Raw genomic sequence first — 26,482 nt, 5'->3', positions numbered from 1 at the left:
AACATAGAATCGAAGATGTTTCAGCATGTAGATTACAAGATAGCATTTTAATTTTCCCAAGTTTCGCTTTGAGTCCCCACTGTAGCTAATTTGATATTAATGGATGCGAAGATTCTGCACGTCAAAGGGCACATGAACGTAGGACGGAGATATGTCACGGATCTATGTAGGTATCAAGGTAAAAGACGAATAGAGAACTTGACTTTCTGATTGCAGTCTGCTCGTGTATTAGAGTCTTTCCACTTCTGTTTCGGATTCACCGGCAAAGCGTTATTCCGAGAGGAAATAGCTTTGTCTGTTCCCTTTCTTGCACTCAATTCCCTATTTCTCCTTAGCCTTCTTTGTCTTTCTTCCTTTGTTTGTTTCTTCCTCTATTTCTTTCGCCTTAGTCGCCTTCTTTGAATATCAGTACAATAGGCTCCTATAATTAATATGAACAATGAACCATGAAGGATTTGCCGGTAAATAATTTAGTTATGTTAAAGCCTTCTTCCAATATCGAAGTTGGATCACGACTGACGGAGAATTGAAGTCGTTAATAAGAAAAAGTACTTTACGTTGGGATGTGAAAGAGTTACCCCCTGCTTAAAAAGATTAACGATGAATAGTATGTTTTCGACATAAACCAACCATTTGATTCGATATTTCGATTGCTGAAAGAAAATGGACAAGATTCACTCAGATTACATATTTACAGCTGCCTATGAAAGATTAAATCGCTGTAATTCCTTTGATAACGCTTTCTAACATTAATGAATGCATAAATATAAGAACACGCTTAATAATCCATTCACCAGAGGTATTCAGCTTGCACAGCAAGCAGTTTTAAATTAACATCATTAAACAACTTTACTTTTTCAAATAAAATTATTGAATAAGAAAAATTTTGAGAAATATTGTGTTTATATATATTTGATAGTTTTTATGGGTACTCGTTCGCGTTTATTTGTAGTAGAAGGCGAAAATGAAGAGGAAATGAATTTACTTATTTTCATTTCTGTCCTGAATATTAATTTTCTCGAAAATTGAAAATGTTGAATATATATACAGTGACCTATACAAAACAATAAGTTGTTCGTGACAGTACCGAACTGAAGGCTTCTAAAGGTTAACTTGTTTCGCAAAACTGTGCATTTAACAAAAAAGAAAAGTTGCTTATTTGTACTCCGAAAACACTTTTAGTATTTTGTCAACCTGTACAAAGGAAAGTGGAACGTCATTATTTTATTTTATACTCCCTTTGAATTTTGGTAAAAGCTTGTTGTAATATTGGAAAAAAGTCAATTTTTATTGACTTTACATTATTCGATTCAAAATTCTTTTTCGTATAAATTAAATTTCGTGGATCCTACATCATTTCAATTTTTGGGAAAAAAGTAAAACATTCTTAATATCAAATTTAATTTCCACAAGTTTGAAGTGCTTTCCATTGCTAGGTCATGGCCTTATCATTGCTGCTAAGTGCATAAAAGGTGTACCTGTTAGAGACTCCTTAAGCTCACCTTATTTCCAGCAAGCTAAGTACAGCAAAGGTTTAAGGTTACTCTGTTATAACATTATCGACACAGGAAACCATATTTATTTAATGCACAGAAATAAATAGATGCCCTTAGTTTAATTCATAAGAAAGTGACATTTTACTTTGATATCGTAATACGTATAAAAATATTGTTATTAGAAAGCAACCATCACAAATTTAAATAATTTAAATTTTACTAAAAAAGAAGTTTGAACAATATTAAGTATGAAATAAACTTGAATACAATTTATTCCGTTATATAAAAATTCTTCCATATGAACACGAAATTATTTCAGAAATTTGAGGTTTCACTGAGCATACTCATCAATTTAAAAGTACGTTTTACTTGCCGTATTTACTGATTGTACATATTGAAATTTACTGGGTATTCAAAATACCTTCCATAGAAGAAACCATCGACTATAGCGCTACCAACAGAGATGCTTGGTCTAACACTGCACAAGTCAAAAGTGTCAGGAAGCAAACGCGGCAACAAAAGAGCGTGGTCCTTAGTTGGAATTGAATTACGCTAAATCCGGTTTATCGTGCGAGACTTCGTACCTCTCCCCTCCGCCGTTTCTCCTCAATTTAGAATTGATCACACTGTCTTCCGCTCCACTTTCAAACCCTTTCTCTGCTTCCAGCACGTCGCGAGAATAGTGGAGCTGCAACTTCTTAGGAGACCGAGCGATTAGTTATTCCGACGCATTTCTGCTATTAGTTCTCCCTAAGAATCGCCTGTGTACGGAAAGATCTAACAGTCTTAATGGATTTCGAGTAGGGGCCTCAAATGAAATTGTGCGAAAACCGAGATGCAGAGACGACAGCGTAAGTGGAACGAGACCCTACATAACCGAGTAACGTTGCACTTCCGCATTGGCTGTTTCGCAAAATATTATTTAAAGAGTAGCCAAGGTGAAATGCTGACGAAATAAACGGCACAGTGATACAGAAAGGGCAGTGCGGAGGGAAGGGAATTGCAGGTGGCAAGTGCACCACCTGAATCAGCTACAGAATCTTTTGCTACCTCCCGTGGAACCCCATTTGGGTCTCCTAGCTTTCCTTTCCTCTCGGCACGGATTCGCTATCCAACCGCTAACTTCATTTAAGTTTTGATCCTTTTACAGGTAGTTCCACGCTAACTTTCCATATCGAGCATTGAGGAGGATACTTTAGGATCTTGAATGGAAAGGATCCCTCTTCTAGTCAGGACGTGATCGCCGCTGTATGCCGTGGTCATGAGTGGACAGGGTCTACTGCAAGTAGCAACGTTACGAATGTTGCGCATCAAGGACGATGTAAGAGCAGAATATTAGATTAATCCATATGAAAATGTTGCTTCAAACTCGAGTTTGAAAATCATGCTGTCGTCGAGTGTTGTAAATTAGATACAAACGGATAAATTAGATTAATTGAAATAGCTAGATGTTAATTATTAAGAACTTGGGGAATATATTTTATTTCTTCCCTGGTAGTAATCAACGTTTCATGTCGTACATATGCTTAGAAAAAACCACGTCATTCTGACTCGTAAGCAAATAAGCAAATAAACAAACAAATTTGTCTACTTCCCAAAATCATTTGTTAAGCAACTGCACGAATAAGTTACTTCTCGCGAGGTTGAAATGTGTACAGATTTCTACTACGATCGCTTCTAAAGTTCGATGATATTTGTGAAAGCAACTGCACAGAAGGCTGGTGCTGCTGAAATGCAAACAGCCCGAATACCGCTTTTCTCAGAAGTTTTCATTGGAAATATTTTCTACGTTCGATATCTGTTCGTTCGATATCTAGATTGACGTACTTCTGTCAATCGTGTTTGCGTCGCCAAACCGCGTATTTATATTTTCACGCGAAACGTATGAAAAAAGGTTAGCGGAGAGTCGATGACGAGAAGAAGAGAATGTACGAAAAACTGTAAGATTAGTTGGATTACTTACTTGAGAATAATAATATTTAGGTGGAGCGAGTGAAGTATGATTGATAGAAACATAAATATGTACCAAAAAGGTTTTGAAACAAGTGCAAGGATTCACGCCTATCTATAGGAAAAGGTGTGCCTTAGTGAAAAGGACATCGACATATTTTTTTTCTTTCTTTTTAAGTAAAATACATATTTAAATGATCCCACTTTCGTAGGACACTCTGTATAGAAATAAGCTATAATTGTAGGATCACAACTAGATAGTAACATAGCCTATAGTAAAGAAATATTTATTGATATTTAAAAAATGCATGTCTCACTTTTCAGTACCTACCAATACTATAGTTTCTTATTAAATAACCGGATATTTTCCTTTTCCTTGTAAAATATAGAAACACTTCGAATCTATCGTCTAGGATATACAAATTTCTCTAACACTCACTTTTGAAATTTGCCAGCAGCGGTATCCAAGTAACATAATACGGAATCGTGGAAGTATCGGATTCCGTATTCCCCGGGAGAGTTTAAGTTACAAATATTCTCTGTGTTCCGTGCCACTTTCATAGTGTCTTTTTACCGTTTCACGTTTGAATCGAAGTAAATCGTCTCTGGTGTAGGAACAAAAGGCAAAACTGGCGTCGTTCGCTTCGACAAGAGAGAAACATCCGTATCTAACAGCTTGTTCCACCGGTCCGATCGATACGATTGAAACACCAAAGTTAAAAGTTTATCAAAAATGAAAGAGAAGCAAAAACCATAACAGGATCCGTGTAACGCCGTTGTTTGTATTCACCGATTAGACTCCGTTCTGTATTTGCTCCGCGTGCATAAAGCATTTTGTAAACAAGCGGCCAATGTGGGTAACGGTAGCTGTACATGAAAAAACAAGTTGTGTTTCATTGTTGGTGAAATAGCTGAAGGCTTGAAATATGCGATGTGCGTACCATCGTTCGTTTATCCAACGTGTGCTAGAGTATCCCGACCCCCTTGTATCGATTTTCTTTTGACGAATCGTCCTGTTTACGGAAAATACCGATGGGATCAAGCACAACGCCTACGAGTACCAACCCTGTACTGTGCGTATGCGAAGGACTAACAACGGACTTCTACGGTTTCGATTTGCTTTCGTACAGATATATAGCGGAGAGATTGTCAGTTGTTATGATTCAGAGTGGAACTCTACATAAGGATTTTTCATGCGTGAATGTTAGATTATGTTGATGGGTTTCGTGTATGAAAGTATATGAAACAAATACTATTGTCATATGTCACATTAATACAGGTTAAAATTATATAATTTATACATATTTATCATGGAAGTTATATGAAAACTATATGCTTTGATTCAAGCATAAAAAATAGACTAACGTCGAAACAGTTGAGCATCTAATATAATAATTTTATGTTAATATCATCCCCAAACGCGACGAATTAACTTCTAATTGGACTGTTACATAATGTCACTCCTGTCAGAATTAGAGTCAACCCCAGTCTGTAGCTCTAATTGTGTACACTATTTCTCAAAATATTTATCAGTGTCGTGCATACTTTATCGCGTTTTAAGATTGTTTACGATATGATTAAACTCGTTGATTATTGAGAGGCCAGCTTCGTTGAAAACGCTATGCCGCTAATGGGTCACGCGAATTAAGATTAGTGTTCATAAGTCAATGTCTGTAACATTGTAATGAAAACATAAGTGCTCGTATCGGATGCACATGACGATAATGAATTACAAACTTGAAGAAGAATTGAAAAGGTGCTTACATAGGGACATTTATTATTTTTACAACTCTAAGTTTTAATGCAAATATGAATCGTTTTCTCTGAATATTTTTGTAAGGTTGATCAAGAAGTTCTCACTGATTTTAGAAGTAGATAATGTTCTCATTTTTCAGTACAAAGGAGTGCTCTTAACCAATGAAATATTATATAATATCATGCTAACTAGAACTGCTAACTGCTAAGATGGCTAAAAATTGTAGATTAATGTGATAAACACATTACTCGATATATCATTTCCTGTTTAAAAAGCTTTGACTAATCTACTAGTTAAAATCTATATGCTTAAATATGTTCTATATTGTGCTCAATAAGAGTATATTTCTAATAATAAATAATAATAATTTAGAATAAACAAATTTAAAACTTGCAAATATATGGACAAAAATTATTCCATGTGTAATTTCAAAATAAAATCGATATCTCTAGAGAATTTTATGTAACATGTAGAGATTTTTGTCTGTACGTTGAATCATTGTAACGCTCGCCCCTTTTTCGCAGCTGTAAATTCGGTAAACCATTAATTTGGAACACGAAAGTTCAACTTTTTCAGGTATCTAGGTAAAATAGATTCCCGTTGTCTTCAACAGGATTTATTTGCGAACCTGCCCTCTCTAATGTTTTATTTATTTCTGAAAGTCCAAATGCTCTTAAAGTCTTTGATTTCGCTTTTAAAACAACGTCGTGGCTGAGTTTTCACAAATTTTAGAAAAACTTGATAAAAATGAGACCTGGTATCATTGTGTAAAAAGTAAATCGAAAATGAACAGCCTGTAGTTTTTTTTTAAAATAGAGGATGCAAATCTTTTGTTAAAAATCTTGAAAACCCGAGTAAAGCCAGAATTATATTTTCTTTATGAGCCTTTTCAATCACAATGAAGTGTTCAATTTCCTCATATTTTGAAAATAACATTTGTCTCTAATGAAAGTATATCCATGTTTGAGTTCTTCTAACCTAATCATTTCTACAAATGAAATACATAAATATGTTGAACTCAAATTTTCAAAATAATACAACACACGAAGCAAGATACGAGCTTTGAGAATACGAAATAATGATTTAGGGAACAAAAGCTATGCAGTTATTATATATATACAAATATATGTACATATCTCGAAAATTTAAGTTCTATGTACACACGATACAAATTTTCAAATACTTTCATCAGTAACTATACGTATGATCCTCACACACACGAGAAAAGATTGGAATAATAACTTAAACGAGTTAAAAACAATCAGTTAAAATAAAAATGTTTAGTGCATTCGTACACGGCGATAAATACAAACGTGTACAGAAGTTGGAATCATGGTATTATTTACAGAGCCGAATTTGCTTTCGGATGGTTATCCGGTTAACGGAATCGGACGAAAGTTTAATGTGTATACTACAAACAAGCGAATAACGCGCCATTTGTAATAAACGCGTGTACATAATTTTAGGCGCGTACTGTGCAGCGAAAGGAATGCGCAATGAGACCTGGTTTTAATTGATTTTACCATTCTCGAACCCGTGCAGGGCCAATTGAACTCTGGACGAAGAATCGCACGGGATTATTTATATGTACATAATTGGACAAAAATAAATGAAAGAAGTATTTTAAAACGCATCTTGCTTTATTAGGCCAAATGAGGAAAGTTTTGCGACAATGGTGATGTGAAATATTTCTAAGAAATTTAAAATCCTTTGCGTGACATACTTTGATGGACCTGAACGATAAAAACGGATAATTTATAAGCAAAATAATCATTCTAGATATAAATTCTCGTGTACAATGACTTTTGATATCTTAAGCATCAATTTGTTTATACATTTACGTATGAATGTTTATTTGATATTGAAAATTTATTTTCATATAAATAATTGAATAATATATGTAAATAAAAGAAGCGAGATAGTTACAAAGTATATAAGCTAAGTACATACACTATCATTAATTAAATTAGTTATAATTTTCCCGAAATAAGTAATGAAACTTAATAAATTTTTTGAAATCACAGGCTATACATGTGTAGATGTGAGTATCTATTAACGTTTTCTTTGCAAGTAAATTAGAAATAGATATAGAGTATAATATTAATATTTTGCATTCTTAAGCTTTAAATGCAATTAGAATATAGTAGAAATAATACATTGATACATTATTTATTATGTTTTCTTTCTTCAATGAATTACAAAAAGATAATAAATTAATTTCTCTTAATATATTTTTTGCTCAGGAAATAACACACCTTTTAAAAAGATAGGTTGTCTTATTCCTTACACACCCTTTATCTTCTTCCTATTTTAAAATTTTAATTACCTAATAGGTCTATTTATTAATCTATATAAGAAATAGACTGCATTGAAAAAGATAGAAGGATAAAGGAAGGGAGAAGCTACGTATTAATGCGGATAGCCCGGATAGTTCAGAATATTTCCATTGTTCGAATAGTTCAATTACTGAGCACAATACTTTGGCAGACGGAAATAGTTAAACCTTGTAAACTCATTTTTCATTTCGCAATTTACTGTTTTGTGAAACAAGTAAACGTAAATTTTAACTCATTTGAACATTAAACCAATCGATAGATACAAATCTGACGTTTCCTTCTACATTCTTTCTAAATTTTCAAAAGTAAATTTGTAACTACCAATTTACAATATATGTAACATAAACTTATAAATATCAATGTAAATATACAATATATAATTTATTGTGCTGTGACATTCGAAAACAGAACTTAAGGTAACATCATATGGTCAAAGATTTAAGTACGAAAGAAACATAAAAATTATTTTATACGTTTGTCATTTATTCACAAATTTCTATTTGACCAGCACAGTTAGGTACGAATTATTTTGAACAGGGAAAGGTCTTAGTTTTTTATTCGAACTGTCCAATTCAATTCATTTTTCATATCGCGCGGAATATCTCGTATCCTCTCCTTTCTCCCATCCTTGCTGGTGATCGTTCCACTCGATCGGCCAGTGCAGAGGGTCACGCAAGTGCGTGACTTCTTTTCGGCCTGTACAGCGAAATGTACATCTGTGGTCATTAATCAACAGCCTGGTTCTCGGTTCGCAGGCGTCGTTCGCGATTGCAAGGGCACACACGACGTCGGCTACAATTTGAAAAAAAAAGGAAAAAAAATGCCCTACCCTTGAGCGAGAAACACGACAAATATCAAATCGATAGACTGGACCCCAGGTTGCGCGCGCAAGCAATATAACCACGCTTTTCCGTTTACGCGCACGCACACGCACACGCGTCGTTATTGTGGTTAAGTATCGATAAATGCTCAAATACTCGCGTTTCCGTGTTTACGCGCTGCGTGGATAACGAGCATTGTTTCATTCCTCTCGGTAAGGTCGATGAGGATGATCCAGCACGCGTACTGTAACCCTGATACCTTCCTTCACGATAATGCGTATGCAATTTTCGGGACTGTTATTCGTTAATTGGGTGCGTAGAGCTTTAAGAGTAGAATAGAGAATAGAGTTTTCCTATTTGCCGTCCCCTTGTAACGCATTAAAAATATTCAAAGCACTGAATGTGTTAAAAAAAATTCTCGACAATCCTTGATAACAGTTGTAAGCATAGTTATTAAAAACTGATTATTAATTGAGTAATAAAAATTACTAAGTTAACAAAAATAAAGAATCATTGATAAATAAAATTGTCTCATGTAAAAAGTGCCGCCCTGTGCCGACTACTAGTATAAAAATAAAATTACAGGGGTAAGAAGCTTGGAGCAACTTATAAATGATTTATAGTTAGATAAGAATTTTCACGAAGGTTTGGAAGCACTAACGAATTATGAAAAGTAAATAATATGAAAATGGAGAATGAAATTCGTAATACCTACAGAATAATATTTTTTGGCAATGGCTCGTTCCAGATGTATCTGAGAACGAAGTATAAATAACGCGTTTGAAAGCGAAAGTGATACTCATAGTTTAAAATTCCTATCCTGAAATATTACTCACTACAAAGTTTCTAAACTAATATAAGACACGCCTTGTTTAAAACTGTTGGCTATTAAACTTTTTCCACTGCAAGCATATAAAATTATCGTAATCATTATTGCAGTTCTTGTATTCATTAATCAACCAATATTTCAAGCTATATACATACGATATACCGAAATCACCCACATTTGCGTTAAATCCTTTAGCACCAGCCCCTTAATGAAGAAATACATACCGTGACTAAATTCTAAAGTCCACACTGGCATGAGTTGCAACACGAATTACCATTAACATGCTCATTATTCCGGCTTAAAAAGTCCTAGACGCCTTTCAAACCAGCCCTGCTAACAAGTAGAAATTCCCTTCCCACAATTTCCTCCATTGAATTTACCCTCGTGTCGTGATTTTTCAAACAATAAACGAGGCCAGAAGGGAAACGAATGGGACACAATGGCGGAGGTTGGTCGCGCTGTGACCAATTGTGAAACGTTCTCCTGGGGTCATGAAGCGTAACGTTCGCCTTGTTAATTTCACACGACGTTCAAATGTTGCCCGCAACTTGCCATCTTTCGAGGTTTGCGTCTTGGATAAAAACTAATAGCGTGATTCGTAGACAACGAATGGAACGAGGAAAGTAAGCGTTTGTACACAAGCAGGGCGAATGAAGTATATTCGGAAAATAACATCGGCTCGTCAGGCTAACGATAGCAATGAAAACCGCGCGGAATGGCCACAAAGGATTGTAATTTTAATTACAGCCAGCAGGCTCTTTTTCGCGCTGTGAATATATGTGTCGCGATGTGACACAAAGCGGGCAGCGCTGTCATCAGGCCGTCTATCGAATGTGCAGCGACGCGCGAGCCTGTCGGTCTGGCTTTTTGAAATGCAAATTTTACGCCTATGCCCGGATATTTGCCATGTTTCGCGATAAACACGACTGGCGCGACAATGACGCGACACGAAGCGCATGCGCATACACATCGTTCTAATAGGTACCAGTAGCGCGGGATGCGAGAAGCGCCAGCGCCCTCTTCCTGGACGCTATCAGCCCGAACATAAATCCTTGATTTTTCGACGAAAGAAATTTAGTGTGCGCCGCCCCAAAAACCAATATCAATCTGCTATATTACCAATTTAGTCTGGCTCCCGGTCAAACGTGTTCCGAAGGCCTGTTGATTTACCGTGTTTTCAAGAAGCAATTCGTTAAACCATCGGCATCGTTATTACGGTAGGTGGATGGGAGGATTCATCAAAGATAATGCCCAGTCCATACGACGATTAATTGAACGCGGATGCGACAGGGAAACAAAGAGTGAATGATTAATGAAGTGTAACCTGAAAAAGATGTAACGACACATTGAGAAGGATTTCAAAGACCGTCTAAAAATTGGGGTACTTAAGGTCGGTAATATATAAAGCGTAGAATATAGGGTATAGATGAGAATTAAGAAGTGAAGAAACATGGTTCACCATTGGATCAACGTAATCTGAGACACAAGTACATAAGCCATATTCTAGATTTTATATAATTAATATGTCCTCTATGAATTGTTTCAGAATAAAACTGTTTTTCTAGAATTTTATGAAATTAAATTTTCACTGATGTCTGATACATTTACATATTTCTACAACTTGTTATATCTTGAAATTAAGTAATATTGCTTACTTTTGTGAAAACTGCTTGGATATTAAATATTACGTTTAGTATCGAAAATGACGCGTCATTGAGAATCTAGAATAGTTGTAAAATCTGTATTATTTCAATGTGTTTGTTCTTGAACGATTCTATGGTTCGTATGGAAATGATTTGCGCTTTATTTTAGAAAAGAAGTTCCTTGAGTAAGAACTTCTGGCCTTAAACAACCCTGTTTTCAACGTGGAGCTCTACAATTCAAATAATAACTTTTCCTTCTCCCAATAAGCGTTATTAAGCACCAGCATGAATTTCAACTTGAACCGCAGCTGGAGGTATGAAACCTTTTTACAAATTACACCCTAAGATTGGGATCTGATTATATGGTTGGTCGTAAGATTCAACTCAACGAATGGGGAGACATTTCCAAATGTTACCACAAATGAAAGAAAGTTATGAAAATCTGATTTACCTCGAACCCAAAGCAAGCAAGGTTTTTCCTTTAATTTAGAATTCGTTGATTTTTCAATGCAACTGGTACACACCTTAAAAGATTTAAATAACCTCAATTGAAAATTCAAAATATGCATTCTCATTTGAGAATATAGATTTAAAATGTCATATTGATTTCATGCAAAGAATGAAAGGAAGGGACACGATAAATCACATTATCCGATTTTTATAGAGATATAATCTAAAAATTCTATTCCCAATTTCATAATATGAAAATAATGTTCTTACTCGATAAAACTTGTAAAACAGTTGTTGGAATAAATACGTATCTTTGCAAGTTTTTAAACGTGAACCAAAGAAACTGTAAATATTACATGAAAAATGTTGGCTGTCATGAAATAAGTTATGCCATTGCTTTTAATAAAACTGGGGAATTAACAACTTACTTTTTCAACATAAACATTCAATATCTAATAACAGCCAATTTGAGCAATCTCCAGATGATATAACTTTTCAGTAAAATTGTTAAAATACTCCCCTGGATAATATATTCAATTGTTCCTGCTGCTTGCACGCTAATTTCACTTTGGTTATAAATATCGTTCAATTGGCATTTGATTATTCGCTAATTTAATTTCGAGCTTAGCAACACCTGATTGCATGAAATACCAGCTCGACAATTAGTAGCGAGAAACTGACTGAGCTGAAGTTTAAACGGTTTAGGTGATGGTAGCTGACAAAAAGGTTCAAGCTCCATAAGGTAACGTTAGTTGACCGGTTACTGATTAGAAACTGATCTGCTGAAGTTCGTCGAGTCTTGCAAGATGGTAACTGATTAAAAACTAGCTGGAAAGTTCTTCTGTTGCCCCTTTGCTACAGGGAGATGTTGGCTGAGTGGTTATTGATTAGAAACTGATTTCACGGAAGTTATGAGCACTTTAGAAGTGTGTTCATTCGCTGAAGGCTAATCGACTGCTTAAAAACTTATAGACTTTGACAGGTGTGTTATTTGATAAATAAAAGACAAATATCAACTGATGTGATTTAAAAAGTGTTTCTTTATAGGCGATCTGAGAGTTATAGTAAACTGATGATAATACCGCGAAAATCTGGAGATTTAAACGAAGAAAATAGAGAAAAGTCTATTTAAGAAAAGATTATGAGTGGGCCACAGGAAATATCAAGATACGATCAAGATATAATCAACTCAATCTCTAGTAATAAGACAAACAACGTAGAAAACGTAAAACTTCCTATATAAGAAATTTCGAAGTGATTTCCTAAATACCAAACTTTAAGAATGAGCTAAAATGATAATAAATCATATTTTACAAATTCTCATTTCTACCGATATCATAATAAATAAAGCAATAGCATCCTTGCTTAATAAATTTAGCATTTTAAATGCAAGCAAGCAAATGTATTATTCCCTCGCTCTGGATGGGTGCTGTAAAACCGGTCGCGTAAACAAATTCGGTCTTCGTTGCTGATATCGTTCATCAGCGACCAAAACACGTTAAAATCAATGGAATGAAACAACAAGTTGCGCGATATTTTCGCCAGAACGTTAGTGAAATGTTTCTATGCGAAATACATAAAGAGAGAGAGAAAAAAAAAAATATTAAAACGAGAATGTTCGAGTGTCGTAACGATATCCGCGAGACTCGTTTGACACTTGCTAAAACATATAAACGACAACGTTAATTCGTTCGGAAGTGCAGCGTATTCAATTAAAGAACGTCAATTTGCCAGATCGCGCGCAACCGTTAAGCGAGACCAGGGTTAGGGAAGGAGTCACACAGATTGTTTGGACGTATCCGTATATCGCTGAATATAAATCCCTGATTTCACGAGGAAAGAAAAACAGGCAAAGAGAAAAACGTACAGAGCAGGACAGCCGGAAAGTTTTCCAATTAAAGTACTCGCTATCCGGCAGGACGATCGGCAGGCTACAAGGCCCGTGTGCTCGGTCTCATTAACGCTTTTCCAAAGTGGATACAGTGAACGGATCGAGAATAGCGGAAAGGGGAATAGAGCGAAGTGGTGGGAGAGGCAGATGGCAACAAAGGGAAAGGCCGAATTGGGCGACCATTTTTCTTGGCTGCGGCCATAAAGTCTCAGCTGGAATGACAACAGCCTCACCCCACTTACGTGCACCCACCCACTCCCTTCACGAGATGGCTGGTAAACGTTTCGATTTCCATCGGCAGTAGGTTTGGCCGTGTATCGCGGAATCATTGATAGCCGAAGGAACGGAGGGTGGATAGGGTCGACCACGGCCTAGCAATTTTATTCGAAATCGTCCGAGTGTTAAACTATGCTTGATTGAAAATCGATATTTCATTCTGGTCGAGCTGCCGATACAGACTACTGGTAGAGAAGATCGACAGATTTTCTATGGCGAGTGGACGCTGCAGAATCAGGCCAGCGAAAAATTCAGCTATCCCGAATAGTTTTGTCTACCGGCAGGGATTATCTTCGATCCGCGAGCGGACCGAACGAGTAGCACTCCGTGTTCCGCGAGATCTCAAAACGTTTTCGTCACCTCGCGCCCCAAGAATGGAACATGATGGCGGTGCGTGAAACGCGATTCGGCAAGATCGATTATCCTGCTTCGTCGAATTTCGAAAATCATTTATTAAGGGCAGAGTGAAGCACAAGGATAACAGTGGACCAACATCACTTTTGTAAAAGATAAAGAGTAAAATGTGTTCATGAAAGGAGAAATGAAACGAATTTGAGTGATCTTACATCAAAGATCCGAACTTACATTATAATTTTAATATCTAATCAGAAAATATAAATCAGAACGAACCAACATTCACAACGTATAATAGTGTTAAGCGCTAAAAGAATAATAAAAATTCAGTATGACTGGTAGTAGTCGTTTAAACCTTGTATTATCTTAATAAAGGTTTAATTAATACAAGTAAACGTGTACCCAACCCAACAACAAGGTATTTTCATTTTTCCAGAAAAGCTTACTGTTGCTGAAGCGTGCCATGCGTATTGTATATTCTGGTTTCTTATATAACGGATATAAAATGAAGTATCTTTTAATAAAGTGTTTCTTAGAAATAACAAACATACAAATTGTCATGCGTGCAGAATCATAATGTTTATATAAGTGAATTCGGCATAAACAGATTTTGTTATTGTTTCTTAACTTCAGATGCTCAACAACGTTGCATACTGCGCATGCTTCCTGCAAACCTTAAACACGGCATATCAAATGAAACGTAACATTACGTATGTAAACGTATTCAGCTAATATTTGCAGTCCGCGTTGAATCAGGCGTAACAGGTATTCGAATTTTACGTGCGTTTGTTTGGTGACAAAACTACAGTCACGTTGTCGACGTTGCGTTTTAACTTCGTAATGATCCTGATTCCGTGTAAAAGCGGGCAATAGAAAAGCTTTCACGACGAGCAGTAAAACAGGGTAGTAAAAGACCTAACAGCAGGTTATCCGGTTCGGTTATATAGCGATACTTAGTTGCCAGTAGATTTACAACTGTTTGTCGGGTCTGGTTCTTCATTTCTTTGCGCTTCGAAGCTACAAAGTTTACCCAGTTCGTACAAAAGCAAACGATCAACTTCCACGAAGAAATTTACTTTCGACATTCATCGATAATGTCGAAGTCGAATCGATTGGACCAAAAGGATATCGAATGAAAATGGCTTGCTGCATTGGAATTTTATTGTGAACAGAGACGTTTATTGGTTGACCAAAGCATATAGATATTCTATTCTTCGACAGATGATAAAAGTGGACAAGTTGGTGTAATAATTCTTAATGTAACAAATTGTTATATAGTCTTATTACTGAGGACAAATAATTCAATGGAAAACATTAATAAACTTGAAGATAACTATAGCGAGATAGGACGAGTTAGGGCTAAATCTATAAATACTCGAAAGGGACATTGCAAAAGACAATATTACGTGTCTTTTCATTATTCAAGAATAAACAAGCTTTTGACAGAAAGAAATACCTCTGTTACTGCATAATAGTAAGTCAGTAATGAAATGAATAATATGAACACAAAGTTCAAAGGGATCAGAGTCAAGAAATAACGAAGACAAGTTCGTGATAACTCGCGAAAGAGCATTTCCTTAAACCGACCAAACTGAAGTTACAAAGAAGAATTTATAGGATTAAATATAACTTTCACCCAAATATGAGGAAACAATCTTTCAATTGAGTCAACTAAAGCCTGGTATTATCCGATATAAAATCACCGATATATCTTCATACATCGCTTTCTTACGCGTATTTATTTACAAGTTCTTGCAGTTTCAATTCCACAAATGCCTTGTGAAAGCTTGGACACGAATCTTTCATAGCGATTCCACCTTTTTCCGTCGCTGTATCGCCCGAAGAAACTGCTGGCCGGATGCCAAACGCGACGTTTTGAAGGACCTAGTCATATATGTTAATCTAATAGGTGGGATCTGGATTCGATTACATGCGATACGTATCCACTTGGCCGCGAAACAGAGACGATCGTCCGAAAGTAAAATTTTTCATTTTGCGGAAGACCTGGTTCCCATTTACTTGGCGGGCATCATGAATATCGCAGCGCCATAAATCGACTAGAAGTTCAACTGGGCAGCAGCAATTACGAATCCTCCACAGAGTTAGAGATAGCGCGCGCGCGCAACTACATCGTAAGATATTAACAGCACTGCCAGTCGTAATTTTTATTCCGACGTATTTTCCCGGGACGTATTATTGTCTCGCCCTCTCATGTGCCAGCGGACGAAAAATAGCCGACAAGGACACCGAGGAATTTACACGGGGCCGGTTTATCCAGGCAGGTCGGTAATTTTCTTAATTTCGGGGTTAATGTGGCCATCTTATACCATGCTGTTCCCCGAATAATATTTCACCTTGTTCCAGACTTGGTTTTTTCGCCTGACATGATTATATCGTGCAATCAATTATATCCTTCATCCAGAAGTCCTGTGCATCGAGGGGACAAGATTTCGTGAACAGCACCCTCCGAAACGTCGCGCCGAATGTACATGCAGACATCCTTTATTATTTCAGTTAATACTAAAGGGGTGCAATGTACATTTTCATATATTCATAATAATTGTTATATATAACACTAACATTAATAATGCTAGATCTAGTAGTAATAAACAGAGGCTGTACCGAAATATGCGATAACGAAATGTTACACGTTTGTTCTCGTTCATAGATCCGTATTTCTTACGATTACTAATTACTAACACGAACCTCAAAAATTAATTTTCTACTACCATGCAGCGCTTTTGGAGCAATTTGATTTGTTCCAAAATCCTGTGTAAGATTTTATAATTCTTTATACTCATCATGCCTATGTTTCTTTATAACTTTTAATCGTTTTTCTTACATTATACACAAAAAATTTTATTCTTGAGTCGCAGATAAGTTACTCCTGCTTATTCACTGAAAAGGCCTTAAATATAAAATGCATTGTGCGAGAAAACTAAATAAATAGTAGCATAATAATGTTCCAATAATTACTATAGAAAAATTCACGACGAGATGAGTTATCCGTGCTATTGTATTTGTATTATATTGTATTATCCATGCAATTTACACGAAAATATAACGTTGATTTATTTAAGCGTCATGAGACTGGAAAGACTTAATTAACGTCAAATTATGTAACATAGGATAGAATCGGTGTCTTGAAACTCGTTGTGGTTATATGATCGATAGGCCTTTCGACCTACGGCCATGTCAGTGCTTCCCGGTTGATGAGATTCCAGCAGCCATCGCACCGTATCAGTGTCGAACCGCAACGTGACATGGTGACTGGCAAAGAGGTGCAAGTAATTAGCTCGCTGCAAGGTGTCCAATCCACTGCATGACTAATTAATTGTACTGACCCACTAGTTTTCGCTATCCGCTACCCATACTTTTAGGCAACCACACCTCAGCTACGCTTATCCTGCTTCATGAGTGGAATTTCTTTTCGTCTGCCTAGTTACCAACATTACACACTTTAGCATAACTCCAAAATATTTGTATAATTCCGTATCGTTCCGCATTATACCGGAAAAAAATATTTGAAAAAACTCTTTTTATTGGTTAGCGAAATCAGATATAATTGTTTAATCAAGAGATGCCATTAATTAAAAAACATTTTAAATGTACTGAGTATATGTATTTGGATCAATGGAACATATTTCTGCAAATACTGATATTGGAATTACTAAATGTTACGAGTTATATTGAAAAATGCGATGCTCACAACAAATATAAAACCAGATAAGAAAGTTTTGATTTATAATCCAATTTTACGACTGACTGGCAAATATTAAACTAAATGCAGTGATTGAAGCATAACATGCACATACCTATATTTAAAATTATATTTTTTCAAATAGAATTACTTGATTTAATACGATAAAACTTTATAAAGTGTATGTGCAGAAAATCAAAAGTGTATTTAATGAAAAAATATGTGTTTTTGATAATTGAAAGCAGAACAAAAACGAAGTTATATTCGTTATATGTATAAAGCACATATATATATAACGTATATATAAAACATATATTCATCGATTTAAAAATTTTGCATCGTTATTCGCATGATCTGGTGAATGCAGCAAATCGGATTATCCATGCAAATCAAGCGAATCAGATGAATCAAGTGGATCATGTTACGCGAATCAGGCTCTTCGGGGTAGGTTGGACGCATCTGGTACGTCAAGTGCATTAGGCCCATAGTATGATCGAGTACAAGAGCTATGTTAGGTACAACAGGTATATCAGGAACATTTGGACACAGTAGAAAGATAGATCTTTGTAATTCGTTGGATACATTGGATATAAATAAAATGAGTTGATAGTTAATTAATGTATCAGAAGCAAAATAATAAAAATTTCTTTAATTACTTTCTTAAATATCTGGTATGCTTCAATAAATTTGCAATTGCAATAAACATCATAAACACAGTGCCGAATGAAATAAATGTGCATTATGCTAGTAGCGTTATAAAATTACTAAATTAAAGATCCAAAACATATGACATAAGTAATTTTTACTTCACTTCAAATCAGAATCAGAAGTATTATAGAAAGAAGATAGAAAGGTAGAATTATCCAATCAAGTCACCTAAATGCTTTGTACTCAATACTTAATATATAATTCTTTCACTTCGCATAGAAATGAAGGTCAAATAATTATTCTTCTTATTAGTCCATGATTATATCAAATTGTACCAGATACTAAGCCAGATTAAATATTTTCGTGACTAACGTGGTAATTAATTTTTCACTTCCAAATTTTAATTCGTTTCATTTGTTTTAACAAGCATCAAGTGGCGAAAGAATTGATTTACCTTCAACAATACAAAAAACACGTGGTCACGTTGTGTCACTATCGCAGGAACGTAATATTTGCCGAAGACAGAGCGAATAGTTTCAATAGAATTATTCTTCTCTGTGCCTGGGTCAGAGTAATCCCCAAAGGGACTGCGATGCAGCAGATTACGTCGATGGAAAAGAGTTCCATTCAGTGCGAGTAAAACAATTCATCAAAATGCTGTGAAACAATGGATTGCGAATTGAAAAAACGGGATTGCAAAATAAAGGCGACACGCTGGTGGCAGGTGAAAAAGGGATTTCATTAACGTGCCGGGAAACAATTAGAATGAGCTTTCCTTTTTCAATTATTTCGTCAGGAATAAAAATGAAAAGGTTTCAATGTTTTTTAAGTAACAGCTGATATCAAGCTGCAATATAATTATCGTTTTCACGGGTAGAATGATGAAAACACTATGCTGTCTTTTGTCGCTTGTTATGCCTTCAGTGTTTTCATTACGGACTTCAACGGAACTCGTAAACCCCGCACGACTAACGAAACGAGCGTAAAACATGACACATGTCGCACGCTCGTTCTTTTAACAATGGCCGAATTTCTACTTCTGCCCTCTACTCAGACTCTGTATATCGAATTCCCATGTCCCATGTACCACGTATTGCTCGATTCTCGATTGTTCATTAACAAGAATAAGGTTGAAATAATTTCTTAATTGTATTAGTAGGTCATTTTTTTTTAGAAAAGTACGGCAGTGGATAGTTCGTGAATTAAGGTAGGTCCATTGACAGTTTGACTTGAATATAATTTCTGCTGAATATCGAATTGCAATAAATTCTATGGGTTTATGACCAAACAAACCTACTGCTTTTATTTCATAGTAATAACATGATGGCATCTGTTGAATCATTCATCAATCTCTTCGCCATACCATAGAAAAGTTCTGATACAGAGCCGTTTCTGCTATTTCAATTTCACACTTTACAATAAGATATCTTGAAGTCTAATTATTAATAATTTGAGAACATTTCTAATGAACCATGTCACGTTTTTTGTGTTTTTTCTTTAAAAGTAAAATTCCATATATTTTTTATTCTAATAAGAAGTTATGGATTTCATAATAAAATATTAACGTCTCCGAGTAAAAGGAGTAACGATTGGATGTGAAAATTTTAAGGTGACAAATTACGAGCAAAGAAATCTGCTCCTTATGTTCATTAATTATTTCAGAAAAATATAATCAACTAAATATAACTTACACTTATATATGTGTACTAATCCTACAGAGTGAGCATATAAGACTAAAGAGTATGAAACAAACGCACTTTTGTATTCAAAACTAAAAGTAGAATTTATTATAGAACTTCGACGACTCTGCAAACCGTGTATCCCAGCTAAAACGTCTAACCAATATCCACAAAGCTCATCGATGGAATCGAACGGAGTAACAGACTGAAACTCAAGGCATGAAGGCATGTATCGAATCTGTTCGGTCGATTCACTATGATCACGAGGAATCGCACAGTTTGGAACCACGTGCGTGAGCTACGACTTTACGTGCCTAGAACGTCTCATGAGCCCGATCCGTCGGTTCGATTACTGCATCCGAAAAACGAACGCGCCACAGTTCGCCCTTAAATTGTGCTGATGAAATGGCAAATCGTCGATATCATTGCTAGGGAGACAAACGAGCCAACTATTTCATCGTCGATGCTGGCCAGACCACCCTCTAGGGACGCGTTGCAGCACAAAAACACGTATATGTAGAGCCAGGGAACACGTACGAACGTCGATTGGAGCGTTGATGGACCCAAGCACGGAAGAAATCCTTAATATCCTATTCATAGATTGCGAGCGAAGTTGACCCAACCTGCGTTAGCGGTAGACGGGTACCAACACAGATCATCTCAATGCGTCCCCAGACAAGCTTGAACGAGGAAGGCGAACAGGTCGAGGGTGGTTGCCGGTATTGGCGAGTCCATCGGTGAAATTCAACGTCGCCAGGCCGTACATCCGTTCCGATGTCGGCGGAAAGCAAGCGATGTGCTCGAACGAGGACAGGCACACCGTTCTATTCATGTTTATGGAAACTGGTCCATTTGCTGGGATCGCTGCTGGAAACTATCCGGCATAAGCTTTAACCCGACCGTTGAAACGGTCCAGCTCTGTCGTACGATGCTACCCTATCGTGCCGTGACTGAAGAACCAGAGTGACATCTCGTTCAGGAGAAAGGAACTTGCTTATTCGGGACTCAGTACGGAATAGACGCGAGCTATTCTCACGTCTCTGTACTTATTAACTCATCCCTCAGACAATGTCGCTTTTTTCTTTTCCCTTCTTTTTCACCTGGGACAAACGAAGGGGAAATGTCTTTTCGACGTATGGGCTCTACAAGTAGATAAATTTTTTAATAGATATTTTATATGACCCTTCTTGCTCCGTTTGAATTGCGCGGTTCACAATTAATGCTGTATAGAGAAAGGTCAAGGTGGAAAGGAAATTTGTTTTTGAATCGTTGAATGCTTTGCTTTACCTGTCGTATAAAGAGGTATTGGAGAATATATTCGCTAAGAAGAATAATCGAAATATTGGTAAGTATTATATATTACGTTTGGCATTTTATGAAATATTTTGGTTTTCTACTTTGTAATCGTGGTATGAATGAAATCGTATCAGGTTTGCTATAAATAGTTTCAAAAAATAACAGCAGTAACGTTGTTTAGATACTATTAAGTTCTCAATAACCTTATCCCTTAAAAAGTTGATCAAATGTTAATTAGTATTATTCAAAAACAAGTATTCTTTTAAATTGGGATATGATGATTCAGAATTTTCAATTACGCTCACTAGACTTTTTTAATATTATTTAGTAATTGCACCGTATCAGTTAACAGTAACTATTTACGACAATAACTATTTACGACAATAACTATTTATGATCAAATATATTTAAAGCAACCAACAATCCTTTCATATTTCAAATCGGTGGTTAATAAATTCATTTCGCTATTCAATTCCTGTCATATATCTCTTTATAAACAAAAATCTTAAATATTACATTTAATTAATTTTGAATCGATTTTATGAGTATTTAATTCGCAAAAAGCTGTTATATAAATAACTGGACTGCACGCGATAAAGCAATTCATGTGTGAGAAACGTAGAGTTATGTTACTACAGTGAGATCGTCAACGCACATTATCCAAATGTTAGTTCGGTCTAAGAATCGATAGATAGTGCTACCGGGATCACGATTACAAAGCTATGTAGGCTCCTGCAATTGGAAGTTGAACTAGCGTGAGACAACAGTCTGATCATAGGATGTCTACTGGCCCTCTCGACGGTCTAATTAACACGACTAATTGATAAAGTCAACTTACGAGGGCACATATCCAACCCGCATACACTGAATTTAATGAAATTTATATAAAAGATAGTTCTCAAAAAAATATTTGACATTCATTTTTTGAATTGGACATTGTCTCTAATAAAGGAGTGAAAACAGTCCCCCCCCCCCCCAGAAAAAAGTCAAAAACATACTTATTGGAATATCTTGGGAACATAAATAATTTTGATATTCTAGGATAACAGTAAATTTTTTGAGCATTTTAATTATTTATTATTAATATTGAATATGTTGTTGGTTGTTTTTTAAGCAGTTATAAGCGGTAGAGCATGCAGATTTGTGAGGCAGTAACTACCATAGCTGTAAGGAGCTTTCATGACCTATTTGATTATGTAGACTAATAAATTTGGAAAAGTCACCAGAAAGTTAGTGTAAGAAATAAATAATTCTTCAAAGAATATGCGGTAGAAATGCTACTGTGGTTTATTAGAATTAAGTTGAGGTACCGAAATACTTTAAAACTTTCAGCCTTCGTCCTATCTCTTCACTAATCTAGTTGCATTTTTATTTGAACGCTAATCAGTCGTCAACTAATCATTACGACTTGCTCGCACGCTCTTTCAGTTCATAGTCAAAGTTTATATGGTATTATACCATATTTTCATGATTTTTATCACACACATTACAATAATATTCACTTGCCACGCGAACTTAATCTTATATTATAATGTTTTAACTGATGGTTTTCAACTTCGACATAAATACCACGCACAATTAAATTTAGCTGAAAAAATCTAATATTTAAACGTGATATATTCTTTTAGTGACTGAATTACAGCCAAGAATTTCTTACTTCGTATTCCTTTCACACAGATTATGTAGCTTCTGTATTCTTGCGAATTATCAGTTCTTATTATATAATTTTGCAAAAGCGTTTTATTAAGTACTACTTACTCATTAAATACTACTTATACAACAAATTACTTTTTCGAAATTGAAATTCCAAACGTTCTATTCCAAAATATAAGGACATAACTTCAGGATGTCGACACTATACTTGCCATTCACCTAAATCTTAAATACTATGACGAATTTACTATTTAATACCAAAATTTCACACGAGATCTCAATACTTTAGGGACCAGAAGAAATCGAACCGATATTAAAAATCATTTTCCACTTGGAATCGTGATAAAGCGATGCTTGTTTCTTACGTCAACGAGGATTTAATAATAGGTAGACATCTGCACACAAATCGTGGCGGAAGGACCCCGAGGATATAATAAGAATCGTCACATATTTGGGGTTCAAGAGGCATTTGGATTCGCGCCACGCCAGCCTGAAAGAATAAAGCTGCTCGCTTCTGATAGGTACACGAAAATCCATTGTAGCAGTGAACGCTATTGACAAAATGAATGATGGTTATATGGCGCCAAACATCCTGTCGCCCCTTACTAACGCTATAAATCGTCTCACGCTGAACTACCGACTATTTTCAACCCCGTGCCATACGAATATGTTCCGCGTTCCTTTCTTTCCTTGCCCTTGTCGCGTTATCTTCGATCCTTCCACCTCGTTTAGATACTGATCCCACTGATCTAGCGATTTTCGAGTCAACCGCGAGACGAAAGGAATCGAATTTCTCCTTCTCGGAGGAATTATTTTTCCGTATCTACAATTGCATCATTTCTATGTATTTTTCTTCTCTTTCCTAATTCTATATTCTAAAGTCTCTGTCTTCTCTATTTTCTACATCAAATTTATTTTCTACTCCGATATTTCTGTATTATTCCTTACTCATTATTAATATTAGGCGATATATACACTATTATTACTCCTGTTATCATTAGTATACCAACAGTGATGATGGTAATTTTTAGATACCCTTTATTTTGAAACAGCCGCAAAGAAAAATTGCGATCGAAGTCAAAGTTGTATTAATTTATGAATAACATGAATATTTTCAATCACGAAACTACTTAAATGAAATATGAAAAACATAATCGCAACAAAATCTGTATTACCAAACGAAACAAATAAAAGATAAGACAAGAAATAATATTTTTCTTCTCCTTTCTCCGAATATGCTGTAAGATTTTCTCTCCGCTTTTGTATTGTACGCCACATTAAACTCGAAGCTATTTAAAAGTTGTTAACGCAGAGGATTCCTGGACCGCATTTCAGGATATTATAACAGTTACAGAGCAAAAATACATGGCATGCGCTTCTGACGCACTTTGGTCTTGAATTAATCATTAATAAAGCCGCACATGGAATATCGTGCACGAAATATGCATCAATTTTCCACGCAAATTACCGTAATTGAATGTGAACAAACATAGCTCGGCCGCGAACAGTTCGTCCGAGGACATAACGTCGCTCACTGATCGAAACGTGGCCATCTCGAGATTGGAAAGACTGTGTTTACTGTACGTTCTGGCGAGATTCTAACCTGCGAGGAAAGTCACCTTCGTCAAAGGGAAATCTGTCGAAATACGCCGTTATACAGTGCGATTGACCATGCAAAAATCAAACAAAATCCTACTCCATCAAATGTATAACTCAGTTAAATCCATCAACTCCATCTTAGGAGAAGAAAATTATTGAAAATTATCAACGATTGTACTAAACAAAAGAAGTCACACTAAAGGACAATTAGTTTGAAGAAAAGGACAGTTTGGGTTAGGTATATTGCTTCACTCCGTAATAAGTGGAACGTCTATTATTTGAAAATCACGTTGAAGTTGGCCGTAAAAGACTTCAAAACTGAATAATAAATAATATTTTCTTGTAAATTTTGTTCAAAATTTTTAATTTTTGTAAGAATGAAATGATGCTCGTTTCAATTATTAGAGGTGGAGTAGTACTATAACATACAATTATTATTATTTTTAAAGCTAATTGTCCATTAGGATAATTTCCCGCCTTAGACATGTGCACTAGCGTAAACGTGTTTATATGGACGTGCACCTATGTCGCGAACCGATCGATATACACCGTATATAGCGAAGAGGCTAAGCAAATACTAATCCCTAAGGAATTGAGGAGCGTACCGCGGTATCGTCTGTTGCTGATGTTTACTCTGTGGTAGTCCTATGTACTTATATTTATATCCATGCAAGCCGGGAAATAACCAACGTCGTATACACGTACGCCGCGTTAACGGATTTTTACACTGGCTACGAACATCGAGGTGCTTCCCCGTACATCCTACCTCTCTACCTGTATCGTACGTTACATCCGTTTTCCTCTCTAATTTTTCTCGCGATCCAACCTCGTTTCACTTGCGCCATCTCTGCTCCCTTTTCGTCGACGCGATGTTTTAATACCGAAGAAAATCCGCTGTGCGCTATCCCTATCCATCGCGCGTCTGCCAGACATGGATTTTATTCCACGGATGAGGCGAGGTCCCGAGCGATAAAGCTATATTTTCTGGCGTAATACGTTTTACAGTTTCGCGGGCACAGCGGTGTGAAACGAGCATAATGACTCGACAACAGTGCACTCACGGTTGCCAGTTGAACAGGGCGAAAGGAGAAGACATTTTCAGAAGAAACACACGTTGTTTCCTTTCATCCTGAACTGATTCTTTTCCTTCTTTTCTTTCTTTTTGAAGGTCGTTATTAATTATTCGGAGAACTTGGAATAGTAAAAGGAAGTCTAGGAAAAGAGGGATGCAAAGAATGTAAATAAAAGTTCAAGTTTGAAATGAAGTGAAAATCTATTTGAGTTCTGATCTTTGTAAATATTTTAAACATGATATTTAAGTATTTTTTAGTGAAAAATTTGCGTAAGAAGATTGCTGTGGTAATATTTTACAAGAATGAAAGATTAGAATAATTGCAAGTCAGTGGTTGATAAAGAAGTATATTCTGTTATTTACTATGGAATAAAATTTTATAGAAACACGGCAATAACTTCCAGTATCAACAGTAAAAGGATATTCACCTTTCACGGCAAAAAAGTCATATGTTATGATATTGCTAACGAAAGCTAACTGTGTTGAGTTGCATATTAAAAATCTTTAAATAATTGCATTCAAATTACACGAATAGCATTTATTAATAAAGCATTTACATTGTTGATCAAATGTAAATCATATTTTAATACCCTTAACATTTTTCAATGCACAGAAATATGAAACTCGATTAATTAATATTTATTGTTATATTTGTTTCATTATTTCTGTATATAAACAGTGTTCCACATTAATTATAATCAAACATTGATTTGTTTTTACTGTAATTTAAAGTATATTAAGGAATATCGAAAATCTATATTTATGTTCTTTACACACTTTCTGGTGCTTCAGTTTTAAAGAATTCTGAAATACTACTACCGATGTCATAGATTCATCGTGTATGCCGAACACTAAGAGCAGTATGATCTTTACAATCATGTTTACCCTGAAATTATATGACACTTGACACCGAAGACGACACACAAAACCACCGATGGCTTTCTGGCTTTAGTGATCGAAACTGGGACAAAGCGTTTCGAAGTTTTTGAAATTCTCCCTATACATGAAGTGACAGCAAAGTACGCGAGTAATG

This window comes from Eufriesea mexicana, unplaced genomic scaffold, assembly GCF_001483705.2.
Source record: "Eufriesea mexicana isolate 0111107269 unplaced genomic scaffold, ASM148370v2 scaffold2645, whole genome shotgun sequence".
Taxonomy (NCBI): Eukaryota; Metazoa; Arthropoda; class Insecta; order Hymenoptera; family Apidae; genus Eufriesea; species Eufriesea mexicana.
Note: the sequence above shows the minus strand (reverse complement) of the source record.